We start from the raw sequence: 16313 nt of genomic DNA on the forward strand, positions 1-16313 counted from the left end.
GTCGGCCTCATTCACCATGGCGGTGCTTTGAGTTGAAGAGGATTCTAAGATATTTTTTACTTGCCCTCGGCTTTGTTTTTCCCAGTGGCAGTCGGGGAAGGGCCACCCTGCCCACACAGGTGTGAGGGTCGGGGGCACCCCGAGGCTGTGGGACCTGTCGGCCAGGCGGGGACCAGGGAATGCTCTGGGTCAGCTCCCTGTCAGCAGGTCCACGGCCAGGTGTGGTCCAGGTGACCGACCTCTGATTCCTGCTTCTGCTGGAGGCCTACCCCCCGCTTCTTCCCTTGTGCATGAAGGTCCTGAGATGTTAGGGCAGGTGATGGACAAGGTCACCTCCGGTGCCAGGATAATCCCAGCAGGGCCCACAGTGAGACCTGAAAGCACCCAAGGTAAAGAAAATGTCACAAAACTAGAAGAAAAAAGAACAGGTCCTCTCAGATCAGAAATGAAAACTCATTATTATCTGGTGATGGTGACTTCTGGACCCTCCCACCTTCATCCTTTTTTTTTTTTTTTTGGCTAAATATCATTGTAAAATTGGGAGCTTTTCCCTTTGCTGGTCTAGAAATTCCTTCCTAAAAGAGCCGTTACTTCCCTCCCACCTCTTCACTCCTGAGGGAAGAAGGAAGAGCAAGACTTGTTTTTCCAAGTCGCTGAGGTCTGATTGATTTGCGGCAAGTGAGGACTTCAGGCCTAATCGCCCTTGAGAACCATCCGTGTAGTTAGGAAGCCGAGAACAGCAAGAGGGCCCTGTGCGGCCTGCTGGGTGCTGGGCCGGTGGGCCGCAGCCCCTAAGGAGCCCAGAAGGTTCCCTGGTGCCCGCTGCCAGCACCTCCACCACCCCACCCTCACACTCATAATTAGAGAACAAGATGAGTCTAAGGAATTTCAAATTGTGTTTTGGACAGCCTCGGAGGTGGGGGCTTGAGATGGCGCTAAGAATTCAAAGCACGGGAATTCAAAACACACAGGAATACGAAACACAGGAATACGGAAGGTTTTTCTAGATTATCAGGAAATCGTCATCTTTGTCACTTCGAAATTTTCTGATGTTGCTTAATTAGTTTTAAAAAAACAAACTCTGAAACTTCCTATTCCAAATTGAGATGGGAAGGTCTTGAAAAACATCAGTCTGTCCTCAAGACTACGGTGGCATAGTGCGGCTTATGTATCTTTTATTGGTAGCGAGTTTACTTCTGCCGTGTTTGTTAAGCTGCGGCATCGTTCCCCAGTGGTTTAGTTGGTTTACAGCCTTAACGATCATCGTTTCATGCTATATATATATATATATTTTTTTTTTTTTTTTTTTTTTAATTGTCCCCTGGTACGTGGGCCTCTCACTGTTGTGGCCTCTCCCGTTGCGGAGCACAGGCTCCGGACGCACAGGCTCAGCGGCCATGGCTCACGGGGCCCAGCCGCTCCACGGCACGTGGGATCTTCCCGGCCCAGGGCACGAACCCGTGTCCCCTGCATCGGCAGGCGGACTCTCAACCACTGCGCCACCAGGGAAGCCCCTCATGCTATATTTTAAGATCTGCTGGGGCAAGAATCTTCTAACTGCGTATTATCTCAGACTCCTCTGATGGTTTTGTCCATTTATTTTTCTATAGAATTTAAGATTCGGGACTTCCCTCGTGGTCCAGTGGTTAAGAATCCGCCTTCCAATGTAGGGGACGCAGGTTCGATCCCCACGTCCATGTGGGAACTAAGATTCCCACACGCCGCGGGGGAACTAAGCCCACGCGCCACAATGAAGACTCAGCACAGCCAAAAAAAGAAAAAAGAATTTAAGAATCATTCTTGGGGCTTCCCTGGTGGCGCAGTGGTTGAGAATCCGCCTGCCGATGCGGGGGACGCGGGTTCGTGCCCTGGTCCGGGAAGATCCCACGTGCCGCGGAGCGGCTGGGCCCGTGAGCCATGGCCGCTGCGCCTGCGCGTCCGGAGCCTGTGCTCCGCAACGGGAGAGGCCGCAGCAGTGAGAGGCCTGCGTACCGCAAAAAAAAAAAAAAAAAAAAAAAAAAAAGAATCATTCTTGTCAAGTTCCGTAATGACCCTGGTGATGCCTTGACTGGAATTTCATTTAATCTGTAAGTTAGGAAATAGCGACGATTTTTTCTGTGTTTAGCCTTCAGCCGGAAGTATGGTCTCTCTCTTCGTTTGAGTTTCTATTTCTCCCATTAAGGATCTGTGTTTTCTTTATATAATTCTGATGTATATATGTGGAGTTTGATATGTGAATATATATCATGTAGTTTCCAAGTATTTGATATGTTTATTGCTACTGTGAACGGACTCTCTTTTATCATTATATTCAGGCTGTTTATTTTGTGTTTATCGGAATGGTATTGATTTTTGTGCATTTTTCTCCTATTCTGCTACCTTTAGAATTGGTTGGTTTATGAGGCCACCAGGATCCTGCTCAAGCAAGCGCTCGGAGGAGGCTGCTGCAGGAGGAGTTTGTGGAAGGGAATCCCGCACAAGGGAGAGCGTTGAGCTAAGTCGGTGGTTGCCAAGTGCCAAGGCGCAGTGAAGTGAGAAAAATAAAGATGATGTAGTGGGGTTTTCATCAGGTTAAATTTATTCAGGGAAGGGACTGTCCTTGAGATGGAGGCTGCATAAGCATCCTACCTTTTGGTATTTCAGTGTCATTTCTTTTTGAATGACAATAGATAGTAATATGGGTTTTTGGTTTTAAGATTTTGTTTTTATGTAGTTTTTAAAATGACTTTACGTAGCATATTTTAAAAAAAAGAAAAACTGGGTGGCAGCCCAGGTTGGCATTCCATATTTGTTTGGAAATTTTGGCATTGTCTGAAATCTCAAAATCAGGAACTTCCAACTCATGTCCTTTCCGACTCCACACTTTTGTGATACTTGGTAATTCTGGGCTTTTTAAAATTTTTAAATAATTTTTCGTTTATTCTTTTGTCTTCTCGTTAGCCATATCATTTAGTTAAATTGGCGTTTTTATTTCTTCTCTCATCTTTTTCTGGATTCTTCACCCTTTCTTTGTGTGTCTCCACGTTCTCTGAAAGTATGTGAGAGACGAGAATCTTTGCTCCTTTTCTAAATGAGATGGGTGCAATGGGGTATCCTCATTGTGTTTCTTTCTTTAAAGGGATTTTCTCTTAATGTCTTTTCTCTGATAGTATTTAGGTGGGTTTTAAAAGGAAGCAAGATGGTATCCAATGAGAGGACCTCAACAGAGGGAGTTGGGATGAGAAGCAGGAAGCCAGATCTGGGACCAGCTGCGCTGAATATACCCCTTGCCTCCTTCTGCTTCATAGCTAACCAGTGGCGTTACCTGTCTGGTCTGCTGCCTCCACAGCTGCAAAATAAGATCCTTCTAGGGTCCAAAGATACCCACCTTCCAGGGTTGTGGAGGTGATCAAACGAGGAAAGAAGTAGGAAGTGCTTAGCAGTGGTTGATAGCAGGCAGACTGGCACTGAGCTGCTGAAAGGGAGGTTCAGTCGGTGGTAGGGTGGTTGCCACTGACGCTGGTGGTCCAGGTCGAGAAGCAGGAAGGTGATGGGGAGGATTGGGAGGAGCCCAGCGAGGCGGGAGGGACCTAACGGAAAGTGGGAGGGGCCAGTCGCGTTGGGCCTTGTCTCTTAGTGGCCTCTTAGATCTCACATCTTATCCATTCGTCTGTCATTGGACACTTAGGTTGCTTCCATGACCTGGCTATTGTAAAGAGTGCTGCAGTGAACATAGGGGTGCAGTTATCTTTTCAAATTATAGTTTTGTCTGGATGTATGCCCAGGAGTGGGACGGCTGGGTCATATGGTAGTTCTATTTGTAGTTTTTTAAGGAAACTCCATACTGTTCTCCACAGCGGCTGCACCAACTTACTTTCCCACCAACACTGTAGGAGGGTTCCCTTTTCTCCACGCCCTCTCCAGCATTTGTTATTTGTAGACTTTTAAATGATGGCCATTCTGACTGGTGTGAGGTGATACCTCATTGTAGTTTTGATGTGCATTTCTCTAATAATTAGTGATGTTGAGCATCTTTTCATGTTCCTGTTGGCCATCTGTATGTCTTCTTTGGAGAAATGTCTGTTTAGGTCTTCTGCCCATTTTTTGATTGGGTTTTTTTTTTTTTTTTTTTTTTTTTTATAGTAAGCTGTATGAGCTCTTTGTGGCCTCTCGATGGAAGGCCTTAGAAGCCATAGTTTGATCTACAGAAATGCACTGAGTACCCACTATGGGCCATACTCTGTATTAGGCACCAGAATACGAAGATGAGCTCTCTCCGACCCTGTCTCTCCACCCGGAGTTGGCGATCTGGAAACGATGAATCACCACGTGAAGGAGGTTCTCATTACAACCCGACTCGAGCTAAGGGCACTGGAACAGGAACGTGCTTTTTTTTTTTTTTTTTTTTTTTTCAGAGTATACGGCGGAGGAAGCTGCCCTCGATCCGGGCATGTCAGGGAATACTTTCCTGAGAAAATGATATGTGCACCCTTGGGCTGTGAGCTGAAGGATGAACACGGGGTGGGGGTCGGGCGTACAGTTCCGAGGTCAGCAATAGCGTGTTCGCGAGCCCTCTGGTGGAGAGGACGGCGTGTTAGGGGAACCAGCCGAAGGTCAGCAGACCTGGGACACAGCGTGAGCCGGGTCGGGGGGGGTGGGCAGGGGCTGCCACGCAGGGCCTCGCTGGCCTGGCAGGACGACACGCGGTCTTTATTGCGTCTTGAGCAGGGAAGCCTCTGTCCTGATGGACGGGAGGTGCTGTCATCGAGTTGTCGGTCTCAGAAGTCTCCCTGGCCACGGGGTGGGGTTTGGGGTTTGAGGGGCAGGGAGATGGTGACGGCTGGGGGCACGGCTCTGAGGGTTATTGAGGAGGTTGACCAACAGGGCCTGGCGGCGGCGTGGATGTGGGGCGCTGGCTGGGTGAAGGGTGACGCCTGGCGGAACTGGCCGAAGTCAGTGCCTTTCCCTGGGGCGAGTGGGGCGAGAGGCGGCCACGCTAACCGACCTGTGGGGTTAGTGAGAGGCGGCCACGCTAACTGACCTGTGGGGTTGGTGTCTTTCTTTTTTTTTGGCCACGCTGCCAAGCATGCGGGCTCTTAGTCCCCGACCAGGGATCAAACCAGTGCCCCCCGCAGTGGGAGCGCTGAATCCTAACCACTGGACCGCCAGGCAAGTCCCTCACCGGTGGGGTTAGAAGTGCCTTTGGACCGCGTGCGAGGAGGAGCCGACTAGACAGAAAGAGGTCATGGGTGTGGAGCTCAATGGAAGGGCGGTTGTGGGAGAAGAAGGAATCTGGCGCGAGGGGCACCGGGGAGGGCACCCCGACAGAGGACAGGAGCCGTCCCCGAGCCGGAAGGGACCTGGGAGATCCAGTCTTAGCTCCTTGGCTGTACAGGTGAGGAAACAGGCTCAGAGGCGGGTGGGACCTGCCAGCTGCTGGCAAAGCCGTCTCCCAGACGGGATCTTTTGTGGCCCAGGTGCAGTGCCTGGTTCGCTGTGCCGACGGGGGCCTTCACGGAGACACGGAATGCGAGCCACGGGCTCGGGTGTCAGCCCCCTGATGCCAGATCTATTTTTTGTCAGCATCCAAATGGACAGTTCACAGCTTCACATTCTTTTCTTGATCGCTTTAGAACTGACGTTCTGCCGGCTCCTTATTAGAGAAAGAGCAAAACAAGAGCTGGCGAGAAGCGTTTGGAAGCTAGAAATAGAACTATACCGCGCCCTTAGTGATCAAGCCTGGCGAAGTCCACACGGCAGCCAGGAGGAGGACTTGGGCGCGGTTAAAGCGAAGATTGTTTGGTGATGCTCTCTTTTTCTGCCGCTTATTCAAATATCCAGCCAACTCCCAAAGCACCGGTTATTACCTAAAGCTCGTCCCTCAAATATGGGCATTAGGTACAAGAAAGGCAAGTTAATCTTCCTCAAGACTCTTTCTCAGGATGTCTACTCCATGAAACCCGTGGTATATTAGCAGCTTCTCCCAGCCATTACTTTAAAAAATTTAATGTTTAATTACACGTGGAACATATGAATTAGATACATTACATTAGACGTTAAAAATACTAACTGGAGCTAAGGCTAAGGGCCGCCTTAGTGACCCTCCCCCAGCCACGGGCTCCGTAACCCGCCTCTCGGATCCCCCTGAGCTTACCGGCCAGTTTCCACAGAAAAATGGCTTTTTAAAGAAACACAAGCAGCGTCTCTGCCACTTAGTGGCTTTTCACTTGGCCCCGTATCTTAGAGACCCTTCTGCACTGGTTCCCGTAAGCTGCCTGGCTCCTGGACTGTCACCTGTTGTCTCTGGTCTGAATAGAAGACACTGGCAGTCACCTCCCCGTTGACGTGCGCTTGGCCCCTGTTGGAAGAGCGTTGCCCCCGTCCCGGCACCTGCTCCGTGTGCGCGTTCACGGGGGCTTCTCGCGGGTCGATCTCAAGCGGTGGGGCTGCTGGGGCCCAGGTAGACACGGGGCTTTGGCTCAGCTGCCCTTCGGTACGAGGCCACCGGTTCGTCCCCACCAGCTGTGCACGTGTCCCCACTCTCAACACCACCCCATTCCTCTGACCCAGAGAGCCCAGAGTGAGGGCTTGGGGCTGGGCCTCTGGGGCTGCGACCTTGCGTTCATCGTTCTTGTCTCTAACCAGTCAGGAAAAAACGTTGAGCTTCAGCGAAGTTCGTTTCAGAGATCTGCCCCGAAGCCAAAGGGGCGGGAAACCTCACTGAAAGATCTGAGAAGAGAGAGGCCCGGTGTGCTGGGGTCGGGGCCACTGTTCGTTCTTCCTGAAGGAAACTGAGCTCTTTTAGAAGCAGCACCGTTCACACCGCTACCCCGGGGTGCAGAGCTCCGCCGCCCTCTGCCGACCGCGGCCCTCATCCCGGATTGTGTTGAGCCTGAGCCCTAGACCTCCTCTCCTAATCCCGGATCTAGACTTAGACAATGCCCTCCAGCCTTTGAAATCCAGGTCTCTGTCCTCCCCCTGCTTCCCACCCCGCTCACTGCAGACGTAGACAGGTTAGTCATGGTGCATAACTAGGGTGACCTAATCATCTGTCAGCCAACCGGGACCCGTTTGAGTGTGCCAGCCAGTGCTGACTGCGGGGGGTACTGGGCCGACAGGTAGAGCAGGGCTTCCCTGGCACACGGGGCTGTATGGGCATCTGGCTTTTCCTTAATTATAATAATACTGTTATTAATAATGTGACACTACAAATAAATGAGGTAACACAGTGAACAATAATATAGTTATTTTTAACGTGTTTAAAAGAGTCAGTTCCCATTTCAGGTATTTTTAAAACAGACTTGTGTGTGATGAGAGCAAGGTCTGCCATCGAGAGCACGTGTTAAGCCGGCTGAACTGCCTGCACAAAGAGTGACATTTGTTCATCTGTGTTTCTTTCTGAAGTCATTGTGGAATCTTGGGGAAAAGAACAAACTCAGGAGAGGAGAAACGGGAGCTTCTCCAGGGGTTCCTTGGGGTTCGTGACCGAGAGCTGAGCCCAGCGACCCCCCCTTGTTGGGGCTTCCTTTGGCAGCAGCTGCAGTGGGTAGCGGGGGGCTCTGGGCTGGCAGAGCTGTGGAAATGCCCCGAAACACAGGGCCTCAAGCAGAGAAGGCTCAGTCCAGGCTGGGGTGGCTGGCCTGCTGTGTGCAGTGGCCGTTTTTAGGCAGAGAACATAGTCAAAACTTTCTGAGCTCAACAGTACCTTAGAAGTTAGAAAAAATGTTACAGTCTCTTAGAAATATCGAGATCATTTGTGCTCAGAGCTCACTTATTTCTGTTCTACCTTCACGATTTTTGCCATATCCCCATCCTCTAAGCACGTAATAGTTTTCTTTAAACCGACTTGCTTTCTTCTTGTAAATGAGTTTGGTTTTAAAGGAAAATTATACCAGCGTCACTTAGCTTCTGGCTGAGGTTTTTTGTTTTTTTTTTTCCCCGGTACGCGGGCCTTTCACCGCTGTGGCCTCTCCCGTTGCGGAGCACAGGCTCCGGACGCGCAGGCCCAGCGGCCATGGCTCACGGGCCCAGCCGCTCCGCGGCATGTGGGATCCTCCCGGACCGGGGCACGAACCCGTGTCCCCCGCATCGGCAGGCGGACTCTCAACCACCGCGCCACCAGGGAAGCCCTGGCTGAGTGCTTTTTAAATACACGCCAAGGTCAGCGAGTAGCTCTTAAAATGGACAGCCCCTCTGTTGCCTCGTGCCCCTCAGAATCGCCTCGGCCGCCGCCTGGCTCTAGTCCAGCGCCCTCTTCTCCGAGACGCATACTCACGTGGACCCCAGGGAGGCTGTGAAGACAGGTGGTCTTCCTGTCTCCCTCGCCCGTGACTTTTTGCCATCAAGGGGGACAAATTAGAGTTGACCCCAGGATGGAGTAAGGCCGCTCCTAGTGGAGGCATGGTGAGAAGGATTCTGGTTCCAGCCAGCTGCACCCTGTGGAGTTTCAGCAGGACCGAATGGCTTGGGACGGATTTTCTTTCCATGACATTTGCCTTCTAATAATAAATCGACAGATGTAGTTGTCTTGCTCTGCCTTTACCGTGACATTTGCCGTCACTTCGCATGTTTTTGTTTGCAGACGCAGCCAAGAAACACGCTTCTCCGGGAGCCTTCACCCTGTGCCCTTGGCCTCGGCAGAGCCGCGTTGCAAGCAGCGGCCACTCAGGCTCGGGCCCCTCTTCCTTCCCGCCAGGCGTCTCGCAGGGCCGCCCTCTACCCTCAGAGCCACGGCCTCTCCTCTCCTTTGGGGCTTTTCTGGGAATTCCATGGGGCAGTGGGGTCTTCCCTTCCATCGTGCTGTCTGTTCTTGACTGGCTGCCAGAAAATGCCAGAAAAGAGCCCGTGCCTAAAAGTCCACATTCAGACGTGGTGGGATCCGCGTTTCATAAAGTTCAAAAGCAAGCAGTATATGCATGAGGAAGCCGAAATGATGTTCACGATAAGCGCACGGTAAACCCCAGCTGACACCTTTGTTGCCTCTGCGGAGAAGGTGGGCAGGGCAGGGGAGCAGGGGTTCTAGTCGATAAGGTTACCGACTGTGCTTCCTTGGGTCGGCTGGAGGGTTACAGGGCTCACTGTAGGATTTTTAAGCACTAAATTTAAAAGCTCTGCATCGGTGGGAGGGACATCTGACACCAGTCCAGGACGTGCGGGGAGTGGACCCGTCGTGCCGTGGACTGCCAGGGCCTGCTCGCTTCTCTGCTGTTGGTACAGACTGACCGGCTCCTGGAGAGTTCGGTGCACACTGGGCCCTCAGCAGACTTTTGCTGAATATTGTTTTCACGTGTATATTTGTAAAGTTGCAATGGGAGTTTCCAAGTGCCCCCGGGGCAGCGATGAGGCAGGCGGAGCTGAGGCCCAGGGCCCCAGCACGGCTGCGTGGCCATAAGCCCCGGAGCCCTGCTTCCCTCCTCACCCCCAGCCTGTTCTCCAGCGGCCTTTAAAGCCTCTAAATCCCAGAAATCATCTCATTGCACCCACTCTTCCTGAGTTCTTTGGGGGTCTGTTGAGGCGGCCCTCCTCCTCCGCCCCTGGGGAGAGCGTGTCAGGGTCACGGGCCCTGCTTTCCCTGCCTCTTCCCCAAGAGGTGTTTCATCATCGCACAGATGGAGGGGACCCTCACTCCTGTGAGCCCCAGGAGGCTCCTAAAGCCGCCACCCACCGTTTGGGTTCCCTTTTAAAGGCCCCCCAATTGCTCATTGGACATGTCCCCAGTTCCCAAAGCAAAGTTGGACACATTTCCGGTGACCAGGCAGGTTGCAGCCATGGTCCTTCTAAAAGAATGCCCGTTTGGAACATACGGGCCCCAAATCAGTGTGATGTCGGTTGTCACCGTCCGTGTGGGAAGATTTTGCCACGGCCAGCTGCCTGTCCTCTGTGTGCTATGTTAGTACCAGGGCCACGGGGCCCATCGGGGTCGGAAGCCGGGGAGAGAGGGACAGCTGTGGCGGACATCACACCACGCTCCCGGCATGTGCTCCGTGTCACGGGCACACAGATGCCTCAGAGGCCCCCAGGCCGCGCCTGTCTTCTCCTTGTAGGGTCGGGATGGGCTCGAGCTGGCAATACACTCGATGCAGGAGCCAAGCGAAGAGTGGCGGGGTGGAGACAGAGGGCTCAGCCGACCCCGTGTTCCGGGTCAGCTGACGCGTTTACTGGAAGCAGAGGCATGTGCTGGCCACGTGAGGCCCCGGTATTCAAACAGCTGGGGGTGTTAGGTTCTATATGCCAAGGCTGGACAGATAGTTTTAAATGTCCCAGGACAGATGGAAGCCCAGTCAGCAGCCCGGTTGAGGGGCAGGGGGCTTTGGAGGACACCACTTTGCCATAGCTAGATTTGGTCGGGAGAGCTGGGCAGGATTAGCGTCTGGGAAGAAGCCCAGCATGTGAAGAGGTAGCAGGAGGGTCATGTGAGTGAGCGGTAGGCCCTGGCGGGCGGAGGAGGGGCCGTTGAGGGCTCGGAGCAGGTGCAGGGGGCAGGGGACGTGCCAGGACAGGTCTGGAGGTGGGATGTTGGCAGGACTGAGCCCCCAGCTCAGAGGGACGGGATGAGGATGCAGCCTGTGGTTCAGGCCCCTGGTTTTGGGTGTCAGACAGACCAGGGCACCAGGCTCGGTGCCCTGCCCGTCCACCCCACGCCCCTGGGCGACGGCTCATCTGCCCGGGCGCTTCCTCCCTCCCCCAGAAGGCCCGGGGCTCTGGGAGGCCAAGCAGCTTAATCGTCGCTGCTACTGTCAACAGCAAAACCTCATCGGTGCACACCTGCCACCCCGGAGTGGAGGTAGAAGCTGCCCCCAGGCCTGAGCCCACCCAGGGACGGCTTGTGTCTCAACTGCACAGATGCTTTTAGGTCCGACTTTTGATAGCCGCCAGCATTTTGATAGTAGGCGACCTGACCAAAAGCTTTGGAGATTTGACTTCTCTTGGCCTAAGGGAGCCTCTGGGCGTCTGGGGCCCGCCATCCACACGCCCCCGAAGCTGAGGCGTGGCCGCCCCCTGTCGGCGAGCCGCACACCGGCCACCACGCCGTCACCTGGCTCCGTCACTCAAGGCCGAGCAGGGCCTGGCCTCTGTAGGCATTTGCACTTGTCCTCCGGCAGTAAAGTGGGGCTATTATTATCTCAGAAGGAACGAGGGTCATCAGAATTAGCGTCTGAGCTGCTGGCCGGGGCCTCCTTGACTTTGCCATGACATTGGGCTGGGAGACCCGGGCTCATGGACAAGCCCTGAGCGGCCCAGCCTGGGGAGGAGCAGGTGAAGGAAGGGGGGGGCAGCGAGCCCCTCACCAGGCCTCTGCCAGGCCCATGGGGCCAACGAGGTGGCCCAGGTTTCTCCCCGTGGCCGCTTCGTAGCCTGAACAGACACACTCAACAGGGTCAGGGCAGTTACCACGGCTACGCTGGCATTTGTGTGTCTCTGGGCCTCTCGGCTGTGGCCAGGCGGGGGCTCGGGAAGGTGCTGAGGAGGCCAGGGCAGGGCCAAAACCTGGGTTTGGCTCCTGGACACGGGGGAAGGAGAAGCGGAGGGGGCCGGGCTGGGGGTGGGGTTCTCTCGGGGCCCCTGGGGCCCTTGTCTGGCGGCCGGCAGCCCTTGAGTTAATTCCTATTCCTATGCAGAATTTCCTCCTTGTCCTCTGCAGTTCAGACTCTGTTGCTTGTCCAGGCCCCTGGGAAGGAGCCATGGCAGCCATGACTGCGGCTGGGCCTTCAGGGCCACCTACGTGGAGGCTTAGTGGGAGGTCCCTCCTCTCTCGTTTCTCCTGTGGGAGAAGCTCTGGGTTGGCTGTCCGCATACGGCCTGCCCCGTGCTCGGTCTTGGTGTGGAGAAGCCCTACTCCTGATTTGTTTGTTCCCCTTAGTTTGATGTGTCTCGTGGGGCCTGCGCTCTCCCAGGCACGAGGAGAATACATTCATTCACTTCGTCTTTACAGTAACCTTACAGGGAAGCAGAGGCACAGAGAGGTCAAGTAACTTGCCCGAGGCCGTACAGCTGGAAAATGGGGGAGCCTAGATTGGAAGTCAGGTGGTGGGTTGGGCTCCAGAGCTCACTCTCCGAACCCGCTGCCTTCAAATGCTGCTCAGGGCATGGGGGGGCTCCAGGGAGGGGTCTGCGATGGAGCTTGGACGGAGTCAGGAGCCTGCTGGGTCGCAAGCTGGGGAAAGGCCCTGGCGTGGGCAGAGCTGGCCGTGGTCCGTAGGGACAGCAGAGTCCAGCTTAGCTGCAGGAAGTGGGTGGGGGGGGGGGAGGGCAGCGGGCTGAGGGGTCTAAGCCATGGTCTGAACCTGCGCCTCCTAAAGTCCTCCTGCTGTGACTTCCCTGGTGGCGCAGCGGTTAAGAACTCACCTTCCAACTCAGGGGATGTGGGTTCGATCCCTGGTCCGGGAGGATCCTGCACGCCGCAGCTGCTGAGCCCACACGCCACAAATAGAGAAGCCCGTGCACTGCAACTAGAGAGCCCTGCATGCCTCAGTGAAGACCCAGGGCAGCCAAAAGGAAGAAACAAAGCCTCCCTGCTACCGCGGAGGAGGTCCTCGGAGGCAGGGGGGAGCAGCGGGGGACCAGTCAGTCCAGATGAGGCCTGGCCGGAGCCACCAGTGGGCGGGGAGAGTGTCTGAGATGATCCGGGGGGTTCACAGCACGGCCGGTGGGCGCGTGAGAGGGGTCAGAGGTGACTTGGGGTGGCTGGGGTCTGCTTCCTAAGGCCAGTCTCAGGGAGGCTTTCCCTCTGGGTCCTTGTTATTGACAGCGTAGAAGAGGGTCCCAGGTACTTCTGGACCCTTCCTCAGCCCTTGGGCTCAGCCTGTCCTCGGAGCTGGTTCCTTCTGGCTTGGAGCCCACGTGGTGGGGAGGCTGTCCCCGCTGGCGACACCAGTGTGCACGGTGACCCAGCCTCCGGCCACGCCTCCCTCCCACCTGTCCCCTTCCGGAGGGGCCACCCGGCTTCATCCTCTTGCCAGGGTGTTACAGTTTTTCTGGGGTTTTTTTTGACCAGTGAGGAAAGTGACCCTGGAGAGAGGATCAGTGCTGAGAGCAGCTTCTCCCGTCCCCTGACGGGAACAGCAGGCCGGGTGGGCTGGGTGGGTGCCTGGTGCTGTGGGTCTGCTGTGAAGGGGTCTCTGGGACACCCCCAGGCTCCCACTGGAGCCCCACCCAGCATCCTACTCTCTCTGGGTGATTGACCTTCCCGGGGGCCCGAGCCTTGGCACAAAGTGCCCCAGGCCCCCGCCACCAGATGGCGCAGCTGCAGTGACCAAGCTGGCCGTGCCCCTTTCTCAGGAGACTCCGGGGGTAGGGGCTCCTGCGGCTCCCCGCACCCTGGACACCTCTTGGACCTGCTCCTGAACCTGGCTGTGTGGTTACAGGTAAGTGACACGACCGGTGTGGCTTTCCCTGTCCGTACCGTGGTTGGGTGCAGGGACCACGGGTTCCACCAGATCTGTCATTCCATCGCGAGCGCCACACGGTAGGGCTCCCCACCCCCGTTCGTGCTCCGCAGAAACAGCGGGGGCTCGCGGCTCCGACTCCTCCCTCCGGCCAACTGGACGAGCTTCAGAGAAGCTCCTTCAAGCCTGGCTAGGGCCCCGAAGGCGCAGCTCCAGGCAGGTGACTTGTCGAAGATGACAAAAAAGGCCTCTGGCGGATCTTGACTCAACCCAGTTCATTAACAGCCTGCTCCCCTTCATCTGAAAAGGGGCCCCATTTTCAAAACCATGACCGCTTCTCCCTTAAATCAGTAGCAGACGACAGCCTTAAGATCACCCGTAAATATACGTGGCCCTGAGGGCTGTTTTGGCCATTAGAAGAAGGACGCCAAGTCGAAGGTCCCTCCGAGTGTGTCCTTGGGGCGTTGTGGGGTGTGCATGGGGGTTGCCTACGCCCTGTTAACCGTCTGCCCCCTTTCCTCTCTCTCTCCCCCAAGCCTTTCTGCTCTGGAGCGTCCTTGGAGCCGTCAGCAGCAGCGTCCCCCCTCTGAAGCCCCGACACGACTCTGTGTGGTACCACTGAACCTCCATGATGCCACCTCCTTGATTTGAAACCTTACCGCTTCAGCCCCTCCCTGATGGGAGTCTAGCCTCGCCCTCTGAAGGAAAGGTTTGCTCAGAAAACAGAATTTTGTGCACAGTCTCGGGAGGTAAGGCGTCGTCTTCACCCTCCACCAGAACCTGCCTGTTCTTAAGGGTTTCCGTGTTGCATGATCTGCAGATTAGAGTTGGGTCACGTCTAGCTTTGAATAAAGGCCCAGCAAGGGGCCTCTTAGAAATACCTTGTCACAGCTGACCTTAGGTTCACCACGGGGCTTCTTTAAGATGGTCCGACTAATTCATGGTGGCCACCCCACGGCCTGTAGCTGCCTGAGACAAGAGGATTTACTGTACCAGTTTACTGCCAGGCTGTATCAGCTGAGAAGCAGGAAACTCTAGACCATCTGTTTAAAAATAAAAATAAAACAAAAAATTAACAGCGGCGCAGCCCTAGAGCAAACACTTTGTACTGCTGCATAGTAAACGAGCCTGTTGGATGTAGTGACCTTGGCTGAGGTAGCCACGGGCTTGTCCCTCCGTCCCTGCTCGTCCGGGGCGCTGGGCTGCTCGGATCTGTGGCCTTCCGGCCCCCAAGCAGCACCCTGGAGGGCAGAGCTCCCCGCCCCACGGAGCCCCGGGCGTCACCCCTGTCCTGGCCACACCCAGGCTCCCTCCTCCAGCTCTGGCCACATTTGCGGGTCTCTAACTCTCTTTAGGCCACAGCGACTGTCTCCAGGCAGGATGTCCAGCCCTATCAGCCGAGAGCCCCCCCGGTCAGTCGCATGGACCCGTCGTGGAGGCTGGCCTGTGGGGCTGGTGGGACACGGGAGCGTGGGCCGAGGAGGGCTTCCTGGGGCCGCGAAGGACGGGCCTTTTGCGTGGCTTAGGGGGGAGCTGCCGGCCCCGTTTTTATTTGCAGCTTTTGTTCGGTACTGGTCAGGGTCTCCGTCGCCTTGGCACTGGCTGGGCGGGGGAGGCGTCATCATGGCTCTCCCCGGGTCCCCACACAGGACGACATCGTCGGCGCGGCCCACCGCGCAAATCAAGGCGGCGACAGAACCTTCCGAGAGAAACCTTCAGAAGTGAAATGTCGAGGCTGCTGTCATGCGTGAGACGGTGGCAGAGCTGCAATCCACTTCTCTTCCTTTCCAGGGTGCCCTGGGCCCGCTGCCGAGCCCACGTTCAAAGGCTGTTTCTTCAAAGTAAACGGTGCTGCCTTCGAACTGGGAGGGGAAGCGGGCAGTTGGGAGGCAGGTTTCCACGTGCGTGTTTGAACGGCTGGGGCGTGGTCTTTGGTTCATGATCGTGCGAGAACTTGGGGTGCGGACAGGGAGGTCCAAGTCCGTCTGGGCCCCGTGTTGGCAGGGCTGGGAGGGGGCATCAGGCACAGCCCTGTGGGAAGTGACCGTGAAGGACCCTTCCGGAGGGCCCCCCCCAATCCTGTTGTGCTTGGTTCAGAGGGTTGGGCGGAGGCTTTCCTGAAGGCTCTGAGGAGTGCTGCACCCACAGGCTGTGTGCTCAGGCGGCAGGACGCGGGCAGTGGCACGAGGGAAGGGCCGGCCCGGCCACATCGTCTGCCCGCTCTCCCCGGGGGGGCCCCAGCGTGGTCAACCACCCCGTGGTGGCCAGTGGGCGTCGAGATGAAAGCCGGCCTGTTGTTGTGCTGTTCCAGGCCTCTGGTGTCTCCCCACCGCCTGGAATGCAAGCCACGCCAACCTTGGCCTTGAGCACCTGCAGCTCCCCAAAGGCCCCCGACGCCCTTTAGCCCGCAGCTGCCTGCAGGCCTGCACCCGGCCTGTGCCTCCCCTCCTGGGGGTCTTCCTCGCTCTCACCCTGGCTGCCCACCTGGCCTGACCAGTCCTCCCCACCCTTGGCAAGCCCCCTGACCGTCCGCCCTCACTGGGCGTCACAGCCCCTCTCGTCTTGGTCCCTTTGCTGGATGCTTGTTTGCTGCCCACGCCTTCTGCTTCTTCTAGACCGAACCCCAAGGTGACAGCCAGATCCGCCACGCGGCCTGTTACGCTCTCCAGCTTCTGTCTCCACGCGTGGCACAAAGTAGGTGCCTAATAAATTTGTGTAGAACGAGTAGGTGGGTCTCTCTGTCTTTGTTCTTTCTCCACCGAGCTCAGCTCTGCACGCGTAGCCTGGGTATGTGCACTCGTCCCTATCGGCCCTTCCCAGTGTGCCCCTAACTCATGGTCGATGCTTTGGGGGTCCCGAGGGAAGCCTAAAACCCACCTACGCCACCCCAGACCACGTCGGGTCAGTTTCGCTGCCATTTCTCAGTGCAGTTTGCTCTTTTCCTTCGTG

At 55.9% G+C, this 16313-nt stretch overlaps 1 long non-coding RNA gene across 2 annotated transcripts in view; it reads left to right on the forward strand.

The window, feature by feature from the left end:
- LOC131740379 (uncharacterized) overlaps nucleotides 1-16057 on the forward strand; it is a 32439-nt gene extending 16382 nt beyond the window's left edge. Inside the window, exons 3-5 of one of the 2 annotated variants that reach the window (XR_010836522.1) lie at nucleotides 13901-14113; nucleotides 15156-15265; nucleotides 15676-16057. This is a non-coding gene — a long non-coding RNA (uncharacterized lncRNA). Of the gene's footprint in view, nucleotides 1-13900; nucleotides 14114-15155 lie in introns of both variants that reach the window. The other variant, XR_009330919.2, reaches the window with a different exon arrangement.
- Nucleotides 16058-16313: the final 256 nt, after the last annotated feature.

The sequence above is a fragment of the Kogia breviceps genome, chromosome 14 (assembly GCF_026419965.1).
Source record: "Kogia breviceps isolate mKogBre1 chromosome 14, mKogBre1 haplotype 1, whole genome shotgun sequence".
Classification (NCBI taxonomy): Eukaryota; Metazoa; Chordata; class Mammalia; order Artiodactyla; family Physeteridae; genus Kogia; species Kogia breviceps.